We start from the raw sequence: 15,452 nt of genomic DNA, 5'->3' as shown, positions 1-15,452 counted from the left end.
GACTCATTGTACTTACTGTACACCATTAATATTATCTTTAGCATAGTGTTGCTACTGTAGTTTCCTCTGAATGTATTATGTTTGTCGAGTAAACATGTATGTATAACAAAGTTATTATACAAGTATGTGAACGTACAATCTTTGTCTAGACAGTTATATTTTCTCGTTGCTTGGATTACTGTATAGCACTGTTCCAAGACTCATCAAACATAGACACCCTTTCTGAGTTAAGCCTTCGACTGTTCACACATGTTTATTGAGAGTCAAGAACCCACTTTCAGTTACAGACTAAGGGGCATATTTATACCCCATTTGCACCAAATTTGTATCATTTTTTTAACACAAATTTGGCTCTGAACTAACTCCATATTTATATTTTGACGTTAGACCAGTCTAGCGTCAAAATATTGGAGTTTGTACCATTTTTTGGATGCGTGACCCTACCTTGCGTCAATGAGATGCAAGGTAGGTATTCCCATCTAAAAAATGGTGCTAACCATAGCCCCATAATTATCCCCCGTGTTAAAATGATGCACGGGTGGGAGAAGGGGCTAAATAATGGCGCAAAGCTGGCTTTGCACCATTATTTAACACCTGGGTCAGACCAGGTGTTAAGGGACCCGTGAACCCATTTCCATGGTTAAACACCATGGCATGGATCCACAGGTGCCCTCCTCAAGCCCCAGGAACACCCCCACCCACACCAGAGGGACACCGGAGGATGGGGGACCCCATCCCAGGTAAGTAGGGTAAGTATAGGTAAGTATTATTTATTTTGTAATTAAAGGACACTGGTCCCCTGTGCTGGCCATTGGGGTGGTGGGCATGGCTCCTGTCTTTTCTAATACAGGAGTCATGTGGTATGGATGCTTTTGTGTCAGAAAATGACGCTAGGCTGGTTAGAGTGATCTTTCTTTTTACGCTAGCCCACCCTTTGCACCGGCTTGCCCCATTCCATTAATATGGTGCCCGGCTGGTGCTCATGAATAGCGCAATTTGGTGCTAAACTTTTTGGTGCAAATCTGCATTAGTGCAGTTTTGCACCAAACAGTATAAATATGCCCCTAAGGGCCTCATTGGCAAGGCCCTGTCGGCAACCCTCGCCACCGGAGTATCATTTTTTTTTTTTACGCTCCAGTGGCGCAGTGTGCCTTCCCATATTTACAAAGCCATGCAAAGCCACCTTGTGTCGTTTTTCATGGCCTTGTAAATATCGACCCCTTTCATGCATCACAGTGCATGAAAGAGGCATTCCATGAGTGGGGTGTTGCTGTGGGTGTTCCCACAGCAACACCCATGGAATCTGACTGAATCTGACACAGTGACCCATTCCCAAATTTACAAGTTTGGGAATGCATCAGATTCCAACACCACTTTAGGAGTGGCATTAAAGAGGCGTCATGGGGAGAAATAACATTATTTCTCCCTGTGATTTTTTTCTTTCTATGTATGCTGCATTCTACAGCACACATGGAAAGAGGAAAATGTCATTAAGCATTGTTTGTGTGCAGGAAAGGGTCCCTTCCTGCTGATAAACAATCGTCCCACAATGGTGTAAGGATACCTGCGTTGACACTAGGCAGCAATTTGTGTACCAGGACAGGGGACAAGGACTCAAATGCGCTGTATCTTACAGATTCCGCATGACATTTCATGATTCATTTTCTTACATTTTCATGTGCAGTTTCTTTTTGTTTCTTTTATGAGGAAAATGCATAAAGCCTCACAGTCTCACACAAATATTTCTAAATCTAAGTGATAGGAATTGAAAATTATCAGTAGAAGAGCATCTACTTCAACGTCACCCAATCAGTCTTAAGTACCATTTTCTGTTTACTTTTACTACTTGTATTCCACTTTTAAAATGGACACTGAAACTCTGTCACTTTCGTGGTGTCTGCTTATTATCCCTCAGCATAGGTTCCATATTTGTGAAGGAAACCACAATTTAGAAGCTCTCAGGCTTTCAACCCATAGGTTCAATGACAAGGGTTATCTGCTGAGAGAAAACACAGTATGTACTATTAGTAATTGCAACTTCAGTGCTTCATGAGTTTATTAAACCCTTTGTTTAATTTAGAGTCGTTACACTTCCCCTTGTATATGTTAGATACTTTGTTCAGTTCAGAATCCCTGACTCTGTGAGGTGGCTGTCCATTTTCTCAGTTGATGACCCCTTTTATTTCCTTTTGTGTATGAGAATTTATTTTTGTTGTTTTAGGGCGCCTTAATGTCTTCTTGGTAAAATAGATTCTTAGTTGAGTTTGGAGCACTTTGTATTACTCCATGGGTAGCATAGTATATTTTCTAAGTTCAGGACCTTCTTTACTTTTTCTTTAATCTGTTCTGATGCCCCTACATACATCCACGGATATACCACTTATTTAATTCAGTTCACAATTCATCTATACTTGTTTGAGTATGTTAGCTCATCTGTTTGCAACAAAGATGCTACAGGTCTATCTGTGCATTCTAGGTAGTTTGTTCAGTTCAGAGTCTCTTCTGGGTATATTGATTTGTTTAATCAATTGCCATCCTATACTATATATATGTCAGTGGGTATGTTAGTACCTTTATTCTGTCGAGATGCTCTTCACTTGTCCTTGGATACATTGTTCAAATGAAGCCCAATATTTTCTTGATTAATTGGATCAACCTTGGTGCTATTCACGTCAGGAGGATTTTGAGATGCCCCTGCCGGGGTTCGTTATCTCTAATGCATTGAGCTCTTGAGTTTTGCAACTATCCAGTGACCTTGTTGGAATGGAATTGGCTAGGACCTTTAGTCCAATACTCTTGGTCATCCCTCCATTTCTCACAGACGTTTAGACTCTTCACTGCCCACGCTTCAGGCTTGGGCTTCGCCATTTCTGGAGGCATGGTAGGCAGTGAACACTGGAGCTTTTCAGCCGACGTGGTTTACATGAGTCATTGGGGATGGCCGGAGAGGTCCTGGAGAAGGAAGAGAGCATTGAAGAGGTTATTTAAATGCTTCACTAAGCGAGTGACATTTTTGAAGGAAATGTGTGTGGTGCCAAACAGAACATGAGTTAATAATCTCCTATGTGACACATTTGTTTAGATCAGTCAAAGTGGCTCACATAGCAACTGCACTGACATATGTATGAACAATACTGGAAGTACCTTTGTGTATACTGCACAAGTTGCATTGGTTTGCGTGCACTATATAGGTTCTTTTACAGTAACATTGGTTTAAGGAAGCAATGTGTTGGTTAATGCCTCCTAAAACAATTGGCACCCCAATCATGCACATATGTCTACATGAGAAAGCATCCAGTTTAAGGTGAATGTGTTTTTTTTTTAAAGTATTATTCTATGATCCCAATATATCAACAGCACACTGCTTTATATATTTACTACAGTCATATAGGCACGGCACAGTAAATACTACTAGTGTGCTTGCAAAGTGTATTAGTTTGTAGGTATCCTCTATTGTTTGCATACCCTTCTGCTCAGCATGCAGAATACACTGGTCCAGATATGTAATATAATGATTGTGATGCATAAAATATTAGTTTGCCCTCGCAATATACTTGCTACATGCAAAGCACAGTGATTAACATACACATATTACTGCTTTGCTTGAGTAACACATGGGTGCAAATATGGAATGCATTGATTCATGCACATATTATAGTGGTTTATTGTTGTAATATTCTGGTCTGTATGTTTATTATATTAGTTGAAAATGTGCACCCTATTGTATGAAAGTATTACAATCTGAGTTGCATTCACAATGTACTGGGTAGACATGTGTAATTGCATGGTTAAGATACTTAATATATTGGTTCACTCGTGGTAAATTGTTTTGTGAGTGGAATATATTGGTTGTAATGTACACATTATTAGTTTGAAAACATCATACAGTATGCTGGTTTGCATGCATGTCATACTGTGTCTCATGCATAACCGCCTTGTGTGAAAGTGGACCTGTGGCCAACTCCCAGTGAGCATGGCCAAAGGCCTTGTGGAGTGTGGGGCTGAGTTGTTATAGGGAGATGGCCACAGGGCCAGGCTGCAGGCCCAAGGCCAACTGCTGCCACACATGGCCAAACGCCGAGCAAGTCGGTGGCTGGATTAACGTACAGTAATGAAAATGATTTTACGTTATAAAAAAACAAAGAAATTCATTGAAAACAAACTTGCACCCTCGCCAGACACTGCTAATTACCCCACAAACTATGCCACTCATGACATTTTTGATAACATCATTGATAATATCAATGTAATATTTGCAGTAAAATTTTAGACGAAAAAAACTGTGATTGGCAGGGGCCCGAGTTATAGTTTCCTTAGGGCACGAGTTACAGTTACTTGAGATAACTATAACTATAACAGGTGAATTTCTATGGTTTTATACATTTAAAATATGAGCCTAACTATAACTTCCCTGTAGCCTTTGGTTTTTATGTGAATTTCAATATTTTCTTTAAATTCTGTTTCCTAACTATAATGTTCCTGTAACCTTTGGTGTTTTCAGTGAAAAAAAGTACATATATATATATATATATATATATATATATATATATATATATATATATCTTGAACGGTCCTGTCACATAAATACCCAGACAGGACGCCGACAATCTAAGACTCTAAATTCCTTTATTTTACACAGTCAGGATGTCAACAAGGACGCGTTTCGGCCTAACCCGGCCTTTTTCACATTACAGGAAGCAGCATCTCCCACGCACTTATATGGGCTGACATATTCAACTTAACGATGAACATAAAAGAAATACATTCTTATCTCCACTATTCAAATACCTTACATCCCTTAGTGCAAAAAGTGTGATACGTTTCATACTGGTAAAAAATTTAATATACGCAATACTCAATTTAAACCTCCAATATTATCTTATTCAGTTTATTTTTCAACTTCCTTCACCTTTGATTGGGAATTCATGTTTCATATTTAGTTTAAATTAAAATTTTAAACACAGCTACAAATCGACTGTGTGTCATGATGGGGGCGAGTATCACACAGCATTTCTCAAATGAGATAAATCAATTAGTTCAGACAAGACAGCCCAAGTGGACTAACCTTACAAATCCATCTCTCTAAACTTGAACAATATTATAATCACTGCACTAAAACTGTGAGTTATTTGGAGCATTGATTTCTTCTACCACCCTTGTTACTGAGCCCCAGTCCTACAAACTGCAACCCGCTTCCTGTATTACCACATTGTCTCGAGCTTCAGAACAGTCCTAACACTTCCTTGAGGGCTGAGGTAATATCTCTGTTTACAAATGTGAATATAACTCCACATCCAGATGGGACCCGTTTGGGGCCTTAGAGTCCAACCTTAGTATATACATGGACTCCCTTCTCCCAAGTTCTTTTTCCTTGTTGCCCCCTCTCATGTGTCCTACCACTGCAACAATTACAAAATACTTTAATCCAGTCACTTTGCCCTTGTGTATTTCCACACAGTGTTTGGCCACCGGATACGTCTGATGATGGTTCTTTATTGCTCTAACATGCTGCAAAATTATTACTCTAACATGCTGCAGAATTCTTTTGTGAACCGGATTAATCGTGCTCCCTATGTACTGTAATCTACAAGGACATTCTGGGACATATATTGTAAAATCTTTCATGAAAGTATATGTTCTCTTAATCTGCACCAGGGCATTTTTCAAAGATGACTTAGTGAGTTTTTTACCCAAATTTACACGCTTTGCAGCTAGAGCATTTTCAAAAACCTTTGCTTTTATACAGCCAATTCTTTTTAGTATCAGTTACATAGGTTTTAACAAGAGCATCCACATTGATTTTGCCCTCCTAGAAGTACAACCCACTCTAGCTGGCATAGATGGGCCTATAATAGGGTAATCTGTAACCAAATGTCTACACTTATTCAGAATACTTCTTACAGAACCTTGTTCAGTACAGTATTAGTGATTAATCTTATCTTTGCCTCCTCTTTACCTTTCTGTGGCTTTTTAAAAAATAATACTTGCTTCCTGCTCAATTTCTCAGCTTTAGTGCAAGATTTATGGATAACAACCTCACTGTATACTCGATTTCTGAACCTCTGTGCAATCTTCCCCAATGCTGATTTGAATTCACCATCTTAAGTGCAATTTTTGGGCGCGCAACGCTTCATCATACGGGATGTTGTTTTTTAAATTCACTGGATGGACACTGTCAGCATACAAAACCGTGTTGCCTGCTGTGGATTTTCTGTATATTCTACTGTGTAGTTTTCAATTCAGCACATAAATGTACAAATCTAAAAACACGACACTAATGGTACTGGTGAAGTGGAGATTCAACTTGTTCACATTGAGTCTGCCTGTAAAGAGTTTGGCACTTTCAATCATCCCCTGCCATGTGACAAATAGGTCATGAATAAACCTTATCCAAAGGACTATGTTATTACTACATGCTACTACATTCTTCAGAGAAGTTGGTTCTGAGCATCTACTCCTCCCACCAGCCCATATGCAAATGAGCATAGCTGGGGGCGAAGCAGGTGCCCATTGCCGAAAAAGTTATTTTCTAAGCACGAATGTGCTATTTTCATCAGCATCTTAGTGTGCCTCAAGAGAGCCAATAGTCTTGCACTCAATAAATGTTGCATTGCATTTAATACATCTCCATGATTAATACTAGGGTACAATGATGCAACATCAATAGATATCAGCACAAAACACTCCTCCCAAAGTATATCAAATACTCTTTACAAGACATCTCCTGTATCATGTATGTACAAGGCTAGATTCTTTACATGTTCGTATAAGAAAAAATCTATTTACTTCGAAGTATGTTCAAAGATAGTGCCTATGGCCGATGCAATAGGCAGACCAGGAGGTTTCTCCATATTCTTGTGTATTTTAGGAGTCATATATGATGCAGCCAGTTTAGGATTTTCATTCCTCAAATACAAATATTCCTCTTGTGTCAGGAGGCCACTGTTATGCCACTTTAACAACTTTGAATGGAACGCTGATTTCACCTGTCTGGTTTGGAAAGAATCTTCCCTCTCATAGCATTGAGTATCACTTAATTGACACATTGCCTCCTCAATGTACAGTTTTAAAGGCCACAACCAACATTGCCCCACTTGTCTGCGCTTCTCACCACCACATCATTTTTGTGCCTGCAGTGTTTTGAGTATGTCATTATAAGCCTTTCTATCAACTGAGCATCCTGGCTTCCTCTTTCTCTTAGCCACATAAAGACTTTTCATCTCTTGAGCAACAAACTTCACTAGATTAGCAACAAATGTAGTTGGTGGTATAAATGGCGTGGCCAATTCCTGATCAACCACAAGACTTAATGATGTAATCACAGAGGCCCTCATTACGAGCCTGGCGGTCTGTGACCGCCAGGCTCGCGGTTGGCGGGAGCACCGCCGACAGCCTGGCGGTGCCCCTTAGGGCATTCTGACCGCGGCGCTTTGGCCGCGGTCAGTGCAGGAAAACCGGCGGTCTCCCGCCGGTTTTCCGCTGCCCGTCAGAATCCTCCAAGGCGGCGCAGCATGCTGCGCCGCCTTGGGGATTCTGACACCCCCTACCGCCATCCTGTTCCTGGCGGTTCGCCCGCCAGGAACAGGATGGCGGTAGGGGGTGTCGCGGGGCCCCTGGGGGCCCCTGCAGTGTCCATGCCAATGGCATGGGCACTGCAGGGGCCCCCGTAAGAGGGCCCCGCTTGTATTTCACTGTCTGCATAGCAGACAGTGAAATACGCGACGGGTGCAGTAGCACCCGTCGCACCTTCCCACTCCGCCGGCTCGATTCCGAGCCGGCGTCCTCGTGGGAAGGTTGTTTCCCGCTGGGCTGGCGGGCGGCCGTAAGGCGGCCGCCCGCCTGCCCAGCGGGAAACTCAGAATGCCGGCCGCGGTCTTCAGACCGCGGTGCGGTATTCCTGCGGCGCAACTTTGGCGGGCGGCCTCCGCCGCCCGTCAAAGTTGTAATGAGGGCCAGAGTGTCCAAGTTCCCATTCTCCAAGGCTTGGAGTTCCACAAGTAGCTTCATATCAGCCACTACTTAATTCCTATTAGCTTCTGTACAGATGTGACTATCTGGTTTTGTTGCTGCCACTTGGTTGGCATAAAACTCCAAATTGAGTTTTCTCACAAACTTATATAGATCCACTCGCATTTGAGCATAGTCAAAGTTCATTTCTGGACAAAATGATACATACTTATATATATATATCACAACAAAATAGCTGTGGCACCAGTTTGGGATCCATCCAAGCGTTTTATTAAAGAGCGAACAACAGCTCTCCTTTTCCTGACGTGTTTTGGCTCCAACTGCCTTGATCACAGGTGAGGCAATACAAGTGCATTATATATATATATAAAAAAAAATATATATATATAAATATATATTCTCATCATTTGGAAAGAATTGCAGGATTTACATGCATGATCTACTGATTTTCATGCATAAACTCATGTTTACATACTAATTTGCATGCTAAAGTACTGGTAAACAAGCAGCATTGTGTGATTCCTAGTGATTCCTACAAATATACATTGGTTTGGAAGCACAATGTGTATGTTTCTGTGAAAATATACTAGTTTTTCATCTTCTGACCTGACTGCCCAAAGTACATATTTTTGGTTTGTCATTGCATATTTGTTTTTTGCCAATCAATCTTGTTAATGAACAGCAAATACCTTGGTTTGAATGGGGTTCACAATGACACCTGTGCTTCATGCATTGAATTGTTTGCAGCACACTATGGTTTGACTGATCGGATTTGGGGTGGGGAATGGAGACAATGAAAGTGGTCACAAGGTCTTCAGAAAGGGTTTTATCATGTCCTGAGAGAAGCCACTGCCTTTAAAACTGTGAAGTACTTGCTGGTGGCCTCCAGAGAGACATGCCTCAAATCTTTTTCTTATGCTATTTATTCATAACTGCAAGGTTATGTTTTCAAGAGTACTCTTCTGTATTTTAAGAATATCAGCCTTCCCTATTAAAAAACAGGTTATTCCTTTGCATTCTGGATGAATAAGTGATGTAATCTTTGGCTGTTTTGTATTGTTAGCATTAGTTTTCTCCACACCTGAACATTGTTTGGTGATTGCTACTTTACAAAACTGTTTAAATAAATAAAAATACATTCTAAACTGTTTTTGGTTGACCATTTGAACTGTGATTTAGCAGATTGTATTATAGTAGCTAAACATTATTCTAAAGTGTGTGATGGATGTTGTCACTGTTTGCAACATTTCTTAATCCAGGCAGGTGGACATTGTTCAAAAGCTAGACTGCCAACTTGTTCTGAACCGTGTACTCTCACACCAAGAGTCAGCTATCTTAAGTGTGGCCTCTCTCGCATCTACATCTGTACCACCATATGGGCTCCTTTGAGAAACCGCACTCCTCAACGCCTTAACCCTTCAAGCCAAAATCTATCTTCCTCACTGACTTGCATTCAAGAGGAAGCAATTTTTAGGGACAAACTAACACTACTCTTCGTGTTAAAATTGGGTCTCCCTCTCGAACTGGGTGTGGGTATATATTGTCTTCCCCCTGGCCTCTAACAAAGGTCAGTGCTGGGAACATTTTAGTGACTGCCCATCTAGTTGAGATACATCTCCTCCCATTTGAGCATCAACTACTTATGGGATCCTAACTCATGCTGCCTTTGTTCGCCACTGTATCTTATCTGTTTCTCAGGAAACTGAGGCATATCAGCTTGGCACCTCTCCCAATACGTCATTAAGCTATAACTCAGCCACTCTCCTCTGCCTTACCAAGGAAACCTGCAGCTACATTCATCATACCAAACGCTGTCAAGTTTATACCCTGGATTTGTTACTTTTTCAATGAGCACCATCAACCATAACAGTTTTGAATAACACCTTTACACCCTTTCCCAGGAGCTGGGTCTTTCTCTCTCCATCTAAACCCATTCCCTTAGCATCTTTGGGTCTTTCATCATGTCACCACAGCCACCTAAATATCCACAAGTGCAAATCTCAGTATATTCAGCTTTTCAGGCTATGAAATTCTCTGTCCCCCAACAATAACCTTACAACAGAGTAAAAAGAAAATTAAATCCAGCCAGCTTACCTGCCATCCAATGAAAATAAATATGGATACCTACCTCAACCCATTGAAAGGAGACATCAAAACCTACCTCCTGTTCAACACACCAGGCATCCAGTGTTGGGACAAGACCCTAGCTCAATATTATCCGGTTGTGTTACATTCTATGAAACCTGGACTGTAGAAACATTCTCTCCCCATAACCTTCACAGTTCTATGGTCATCATCAATATCTCTAACAATCACAAGATTATTTTCTATGCAAACCAGTACACTCTTCAGGTTTTTAAGTAGCAAAGCTGAAAGAACATTCACGTAACCTCCCCTTGCCTTGTCTACGCTTCATATCCTTGCTTACTCCCTACAACTCAGAATCATCTCCCTCCGGACCCAAAGCCTCACTGCGTGTCCCCATTACTGCATGGTAAAATGGCTGCAACATCCACAACCTTATTCTAAACAATGGCCTGCATGTCCCAGTCATCACATACCTGGTTCAATAAATCCTCAGTCCTGGTTAGAGCTAATTCTCTCCCCCAAATGAAAACATACCAATGAAAAAGAAGGCACTAAAGAGGTGGTGGCATTGCATGGATCCCTTTTGATTGTCTTGCATTCAAGGAGATCCAAAGGCTCATCCTATGATTAAATTAAGTACTTCCTATCCAAAACCATCAAGAGTGTCACAAACCTGGTGAGATCCACAGGGGTGTCAGGATGATGATTTTTTCCCACCTTATCCACACAATTCTCTTCTCAGAATCCTCAGATGGATACTGTACTGTGAATCACTGGAGGTATGGAGAAGGGGAAAAGGAACAGCAATATGTATGTTCCTAGCTAGGGTCTCTTTTGTGATTCAAGAAGACTGGAGCTCTCTATATGACATCACAGACATATATGAGATCAGGTAAATCAAATCTAAGCATATGCCATCAGGCCACTAAATGTGCAGTCATTTACCACACACATATGTTACACCTTTACTCCGTCCACTCCAGACTGTGATACCTTGCCCAGCACTTCCTTTCTACGTCAGACAGAGCTTTTATCTTGGTACATTTGAATCTTTGAGCAGACATCCCTTTTTAAAACATACAGTCAAAAACTCATTAATGTCATGGATTCCTTTGATTTCTCTCAATTTACCATCCAATCAACTCATGAAGGTGGTCACAGACTGGACCTACTGTTCTCCCTAATAACTGAGACCAGTTCTTTTGCTTTCAGAAACTCCCATGATCTAACCATTGCTAATAAAACTCTACATTTCTAATAGGCTGAATAGAAAACCCCAGAAAATCCACAGCAGAGGACCACCTCTTCTCAGGTTGCAACCTAAACAAGATATGGCCTAAACAGCGTATGTCTGTTTAGAAACTGCTCTTCTAAATACCAGAATCACTGCTAGACACTTTTGATGGCACCTTGAATGTAAACATACCCTGTCACTAGACATTGTGGGTCTTATACACTAACTGCATTTTACTGTACATACAATATTACTACAATAGTACTGCTAAAGTAATAGAAAATGCAACCCTATGAATTTAAATTGCCATCTCGCCTATACTTTCTCTAGGGTGATTCTCACTCATGTAAGGTTACTGCTTAGTAAAGGTCTGATGGACTAGAGTGAGTGCTGGGGAAAGAATCACACTTACTACTAAATGGAAGGGGTTAAGAGAGGATTAAGGAGGGGTTCCTGGAGGAGTTTAGGGAAGGACATGCATTTACCCAGAAAGAGTAAGCTCATTGCTAAACACAAACTCCACTCTCTGCAACCAAAAAGAGACCTCTACAATAGTAAACCAGCACCACTAATGGCCAGCCATTGATATTGTAAAATAGCGGTGGTAGGGCCTTAATATAAATAACCGTAGGAAATTATGTTATATCAAAGTATTTAGAATAGTTAAAAATATAAATAAATATAATTTAATGTTAAAACAATCTAAAAATAAATCATATTTATTATTTTATTACAAAATATGTTAACATGTTTATAAATTAATGTAATTCTTTTATGAAGATTTAAATATTTTTGTTTTAATTATTTTATACATCACTTAATTATTTATGCTTAATATTTTTGACTTTAGGTGGAAATTTCTCTTTTAATTTAAATTTCAGAAAAATGCTTTTACATAACCTATTTAAATATTTAACTTAACATTAAGAGTTCTGTAACTTTTTTTATTTTGTTGCACATTTAAGGTAAATATATAAAACCAATTTATATTAATATTTAATATAATCACTTTTTCCTAATTTCTGTTGGATTAAATAAACTTTCTTAGTTTTCCCTATAGTATTTCACAGGTAGACTCCACCGTCGGGTGAGATCTCTATATGGTAAAATATAGAAAAATATAAAAAACTAAAAAATGTTTTAAAGCAGCAGAACTATCCTTTCTACTACCCCCATGCAACCAACACTTTTTCTACCAGTTGGGAGGTGATTAGGAAGGATCACTGGGTCATCCTGCTAATCCCCAAAGGCTATGCTCTACCCCTTCTTTCCTCACCTCCGGACCACTCTCTTTGTACCTGGATATGCTCTTCTGCCAAGATCCTTGTGGAGGAAGTTCTTTTTAAAATTGTTAAGATATAAATAAATCTACTTTGATCTAGTTTGATGTTAAAAACTGTCTTAAATGAATTTTTTTTAATTTTATTATGAAATATATTAACAACTGTTTTAGTGAAATATAATAAAATTATTAAAAACATTTTATACATCACTTTTTAGAATTACTAGTGCACAATTTGTTTTTACTTTAGCTAAAAATAAAGTTAACAGTGCTGTAACTTTTTTTATTTTGTTTTACATTTAAGATAAGTATTTAAAATTAATTTACAATAATATTTCGCTTTTTTTTTTTTTTTTTTTACTAAAGTTTGTTGAGTTAAATAAAGTTTATTGGTTTTCCATATAGTTTCTTTTAAGGACACTCCACATCCAGGATAGAAAACTCTATAAGGCAAAGTAGGGAAAATTTAAAATGTGTTAAGCCAGCAGATATATTTAAAAAATATATATTTTTATTAAACAATGAGTGACATACAATAAATGAGACAAGGATATCACAAGTAACTTCATATGGAACTATGAAGCTGATCTCAGGACTCTCACCAAGTTCATGAGAATCTAAACATTTACTGCAACTCTTGGCCCCACTCTAATCATACCCATGTAGCCTCTTCCTTTCTCCCACTCGATGCTCCACCATTCAGCTCCCTATACTACACCCCCATCTCTCAGGTACCGTGGCTAGCTTTCCATGGGCCCCATAACTTTTCCCACTTCTTAAGACAGACCCTACTTTGGTAGACCACCTTCTCTTCTCTCTGGCACCAGTCCATGTCTGAGACCCATTCTTCCACGCTCAGGCAATGCTGTGCCCCCCAGGTCTTTGCTGCATTTAGTTTAGTCACCCCGGCCGCTAGCCCTAGCCATATTCGTTGATACCTTTTCCATGCTGAGTCTCCTGTTATCGCCAGTAAAAACCACCTAGGGCTCTGGGTGACCGGCAAACCCTGTACTCGAGTAATTTCTCTCACAATCTTTTCCCAATATTCCTGGATTTGGGGGCGGTCCCACAGTATGTGAAAGAAGGTTCCCACGGCCCTGCAACCCTGCACACACAGTTCTGAGGCATTATAACCCAACTTATGTAGGCACACTCGGGACAAATAGGACCTATGCAGTATCCTGAGTAGTGCAAGGCAAAATCAGTTCCGGATGGCTATTGCCCTGGCGCCTTTTAGGGCCACCACCCAATCCTCATCACCCAGAGCACCCACATTGCCCTCCTGGGCCGACTGCAGCCTCCCCGATAGATAAGGTGAATTATTAATCAGTTTCTTGTAAATTACTGAGATTGCCTGCTTTGTGAGTGGTTCTGTAACGATTTTAACCTAGAGTAGTGTAGTTTGCCCTATCTGTTCCCCCTCCACCATGTGCCTTCCCTATACATGACCTAGCTGCAGATATCTAAAAGGTTCGGTTCCCTTCAAGGCGTATTCCTGCTGCAGTCGCTCAAAGGGCGTAAGGGCGTTATCCCTCCAGAGATCCCCGTGATGCTCTATGCCTATTAATGCCCATTTGGAGAATCCCTTTAGACCTCCCACCTCACGCAGCAGGCCACTGGTCCAAAGTGGGGTACGCGTGGATAGTTCTTCCCCCTCACCCAGGTATTTATTAGCGTCTCACCATGCCTGTACCGCTGTCTGCATGTGTGTGGGTAGCCTCCAGGCTCCCAACCGCTTGTACAGCACCCCTTTGTGTCCCTTGGTGCCAATAGCCACCCTATCGACCCTATAGGTGGGCTCCGATTGCTCTGCAAAGGCCCATTCATTTAACACTACCAATTGCAACGGCCAGTAATACAAGCATGGGCATGGTATCTCCAACCCCCCATCATAGATCCCTTTCTGTAGTTTCCCCAGCGCGATGCTTGTGAGGCAGTGTCATCATTTTGCATAAAGCCGCTTTACCCATAAGTGTTAGAGGCAGACTCCTCCAGTAGTCTACGTCTCTGTTGAGGCGGTCCAATTGTGGGGTCAGGTTACGCTGGAGAAAGACCTGTAGGTCTTGTGTGATGTAGATCCCAAGGTATAGGAAACCTGCCTGGTCCATAGGTATCTCGGTTCGGAAGGGAAGTCTAGAAATGTCCCCGATATCGGGTACAGCTGGGATTTGTCCGAGTTAATTCTATATCCAGAATGATCCCCGAATATCTGAAATATCTTAAGGAGTCCATCAATGGACCTGGTCAGGTTCAAGACGCATAGTTGCACGTCATCCGCATACAAAGAGATGCGTTCCTCTCATCCCTCCATTCCCAGTATGCCTCGGAACAGAGGGTCTTGGCAAACCCATGCAGCCAATGGCTCAAGGGCTAGCGCATAGAGCATTGGAGACAGGGGACACTCTTGACACGTTCCTCTGGAGGGCGAACACTCAGGACACCACCCCATTAACTCTCACTCCTGCCATTGGTTTCTGGTACAATAATTGCACTCATGGACAGAAGCGAGGGCCAAAACCCATTGTCCGTAATATCTCAAACATGTATTTCCATTCTACACTATCCAATGCCATTTTGGCATCCCAGGCCAATAATGCAGCCGATTCAGCATCGGTAGCCTGCATCATGTGGAGGACTCTGTGCGGTCTATGCAGGTTAAGATGGGTACTTCCGCGGGGCATGAAGCCTGATTTGTCAGGGTGGACCAGAGAAGGAACAACCCTCTGCAATCGATTGGCTAGTGTCTTAGCTAGCACCTTTGCCTCAACATTTAGGAGAGAAATAGGTCTGTACGACCCGCACTCCCCCTCTGGTTTCCCCCGCTTGTGTATAACTATTTTTGTAGTTGTGCATTGATCTACTGGAAGTTTATGGGTTGCC

This window comes from Pleurodeles waltl, chromosome 12 (assembly GCF_031143425.1).
Source record: "Pleurodeles waltl isolate 20211129_DDA chromosome 12, aPleWal1.hap1.20221129, whole genome shotgun sequence".
In the NCBI taxonomy this organism is placed as follows: Eukaryota; Metazoa; Chordata; class Amphibia; order Caudata; family Salamandridae; genus Pleurodeles; species Pleurodeles waltl.
This window is presented reverse-complemented; position numbering follows the sequence as displayed.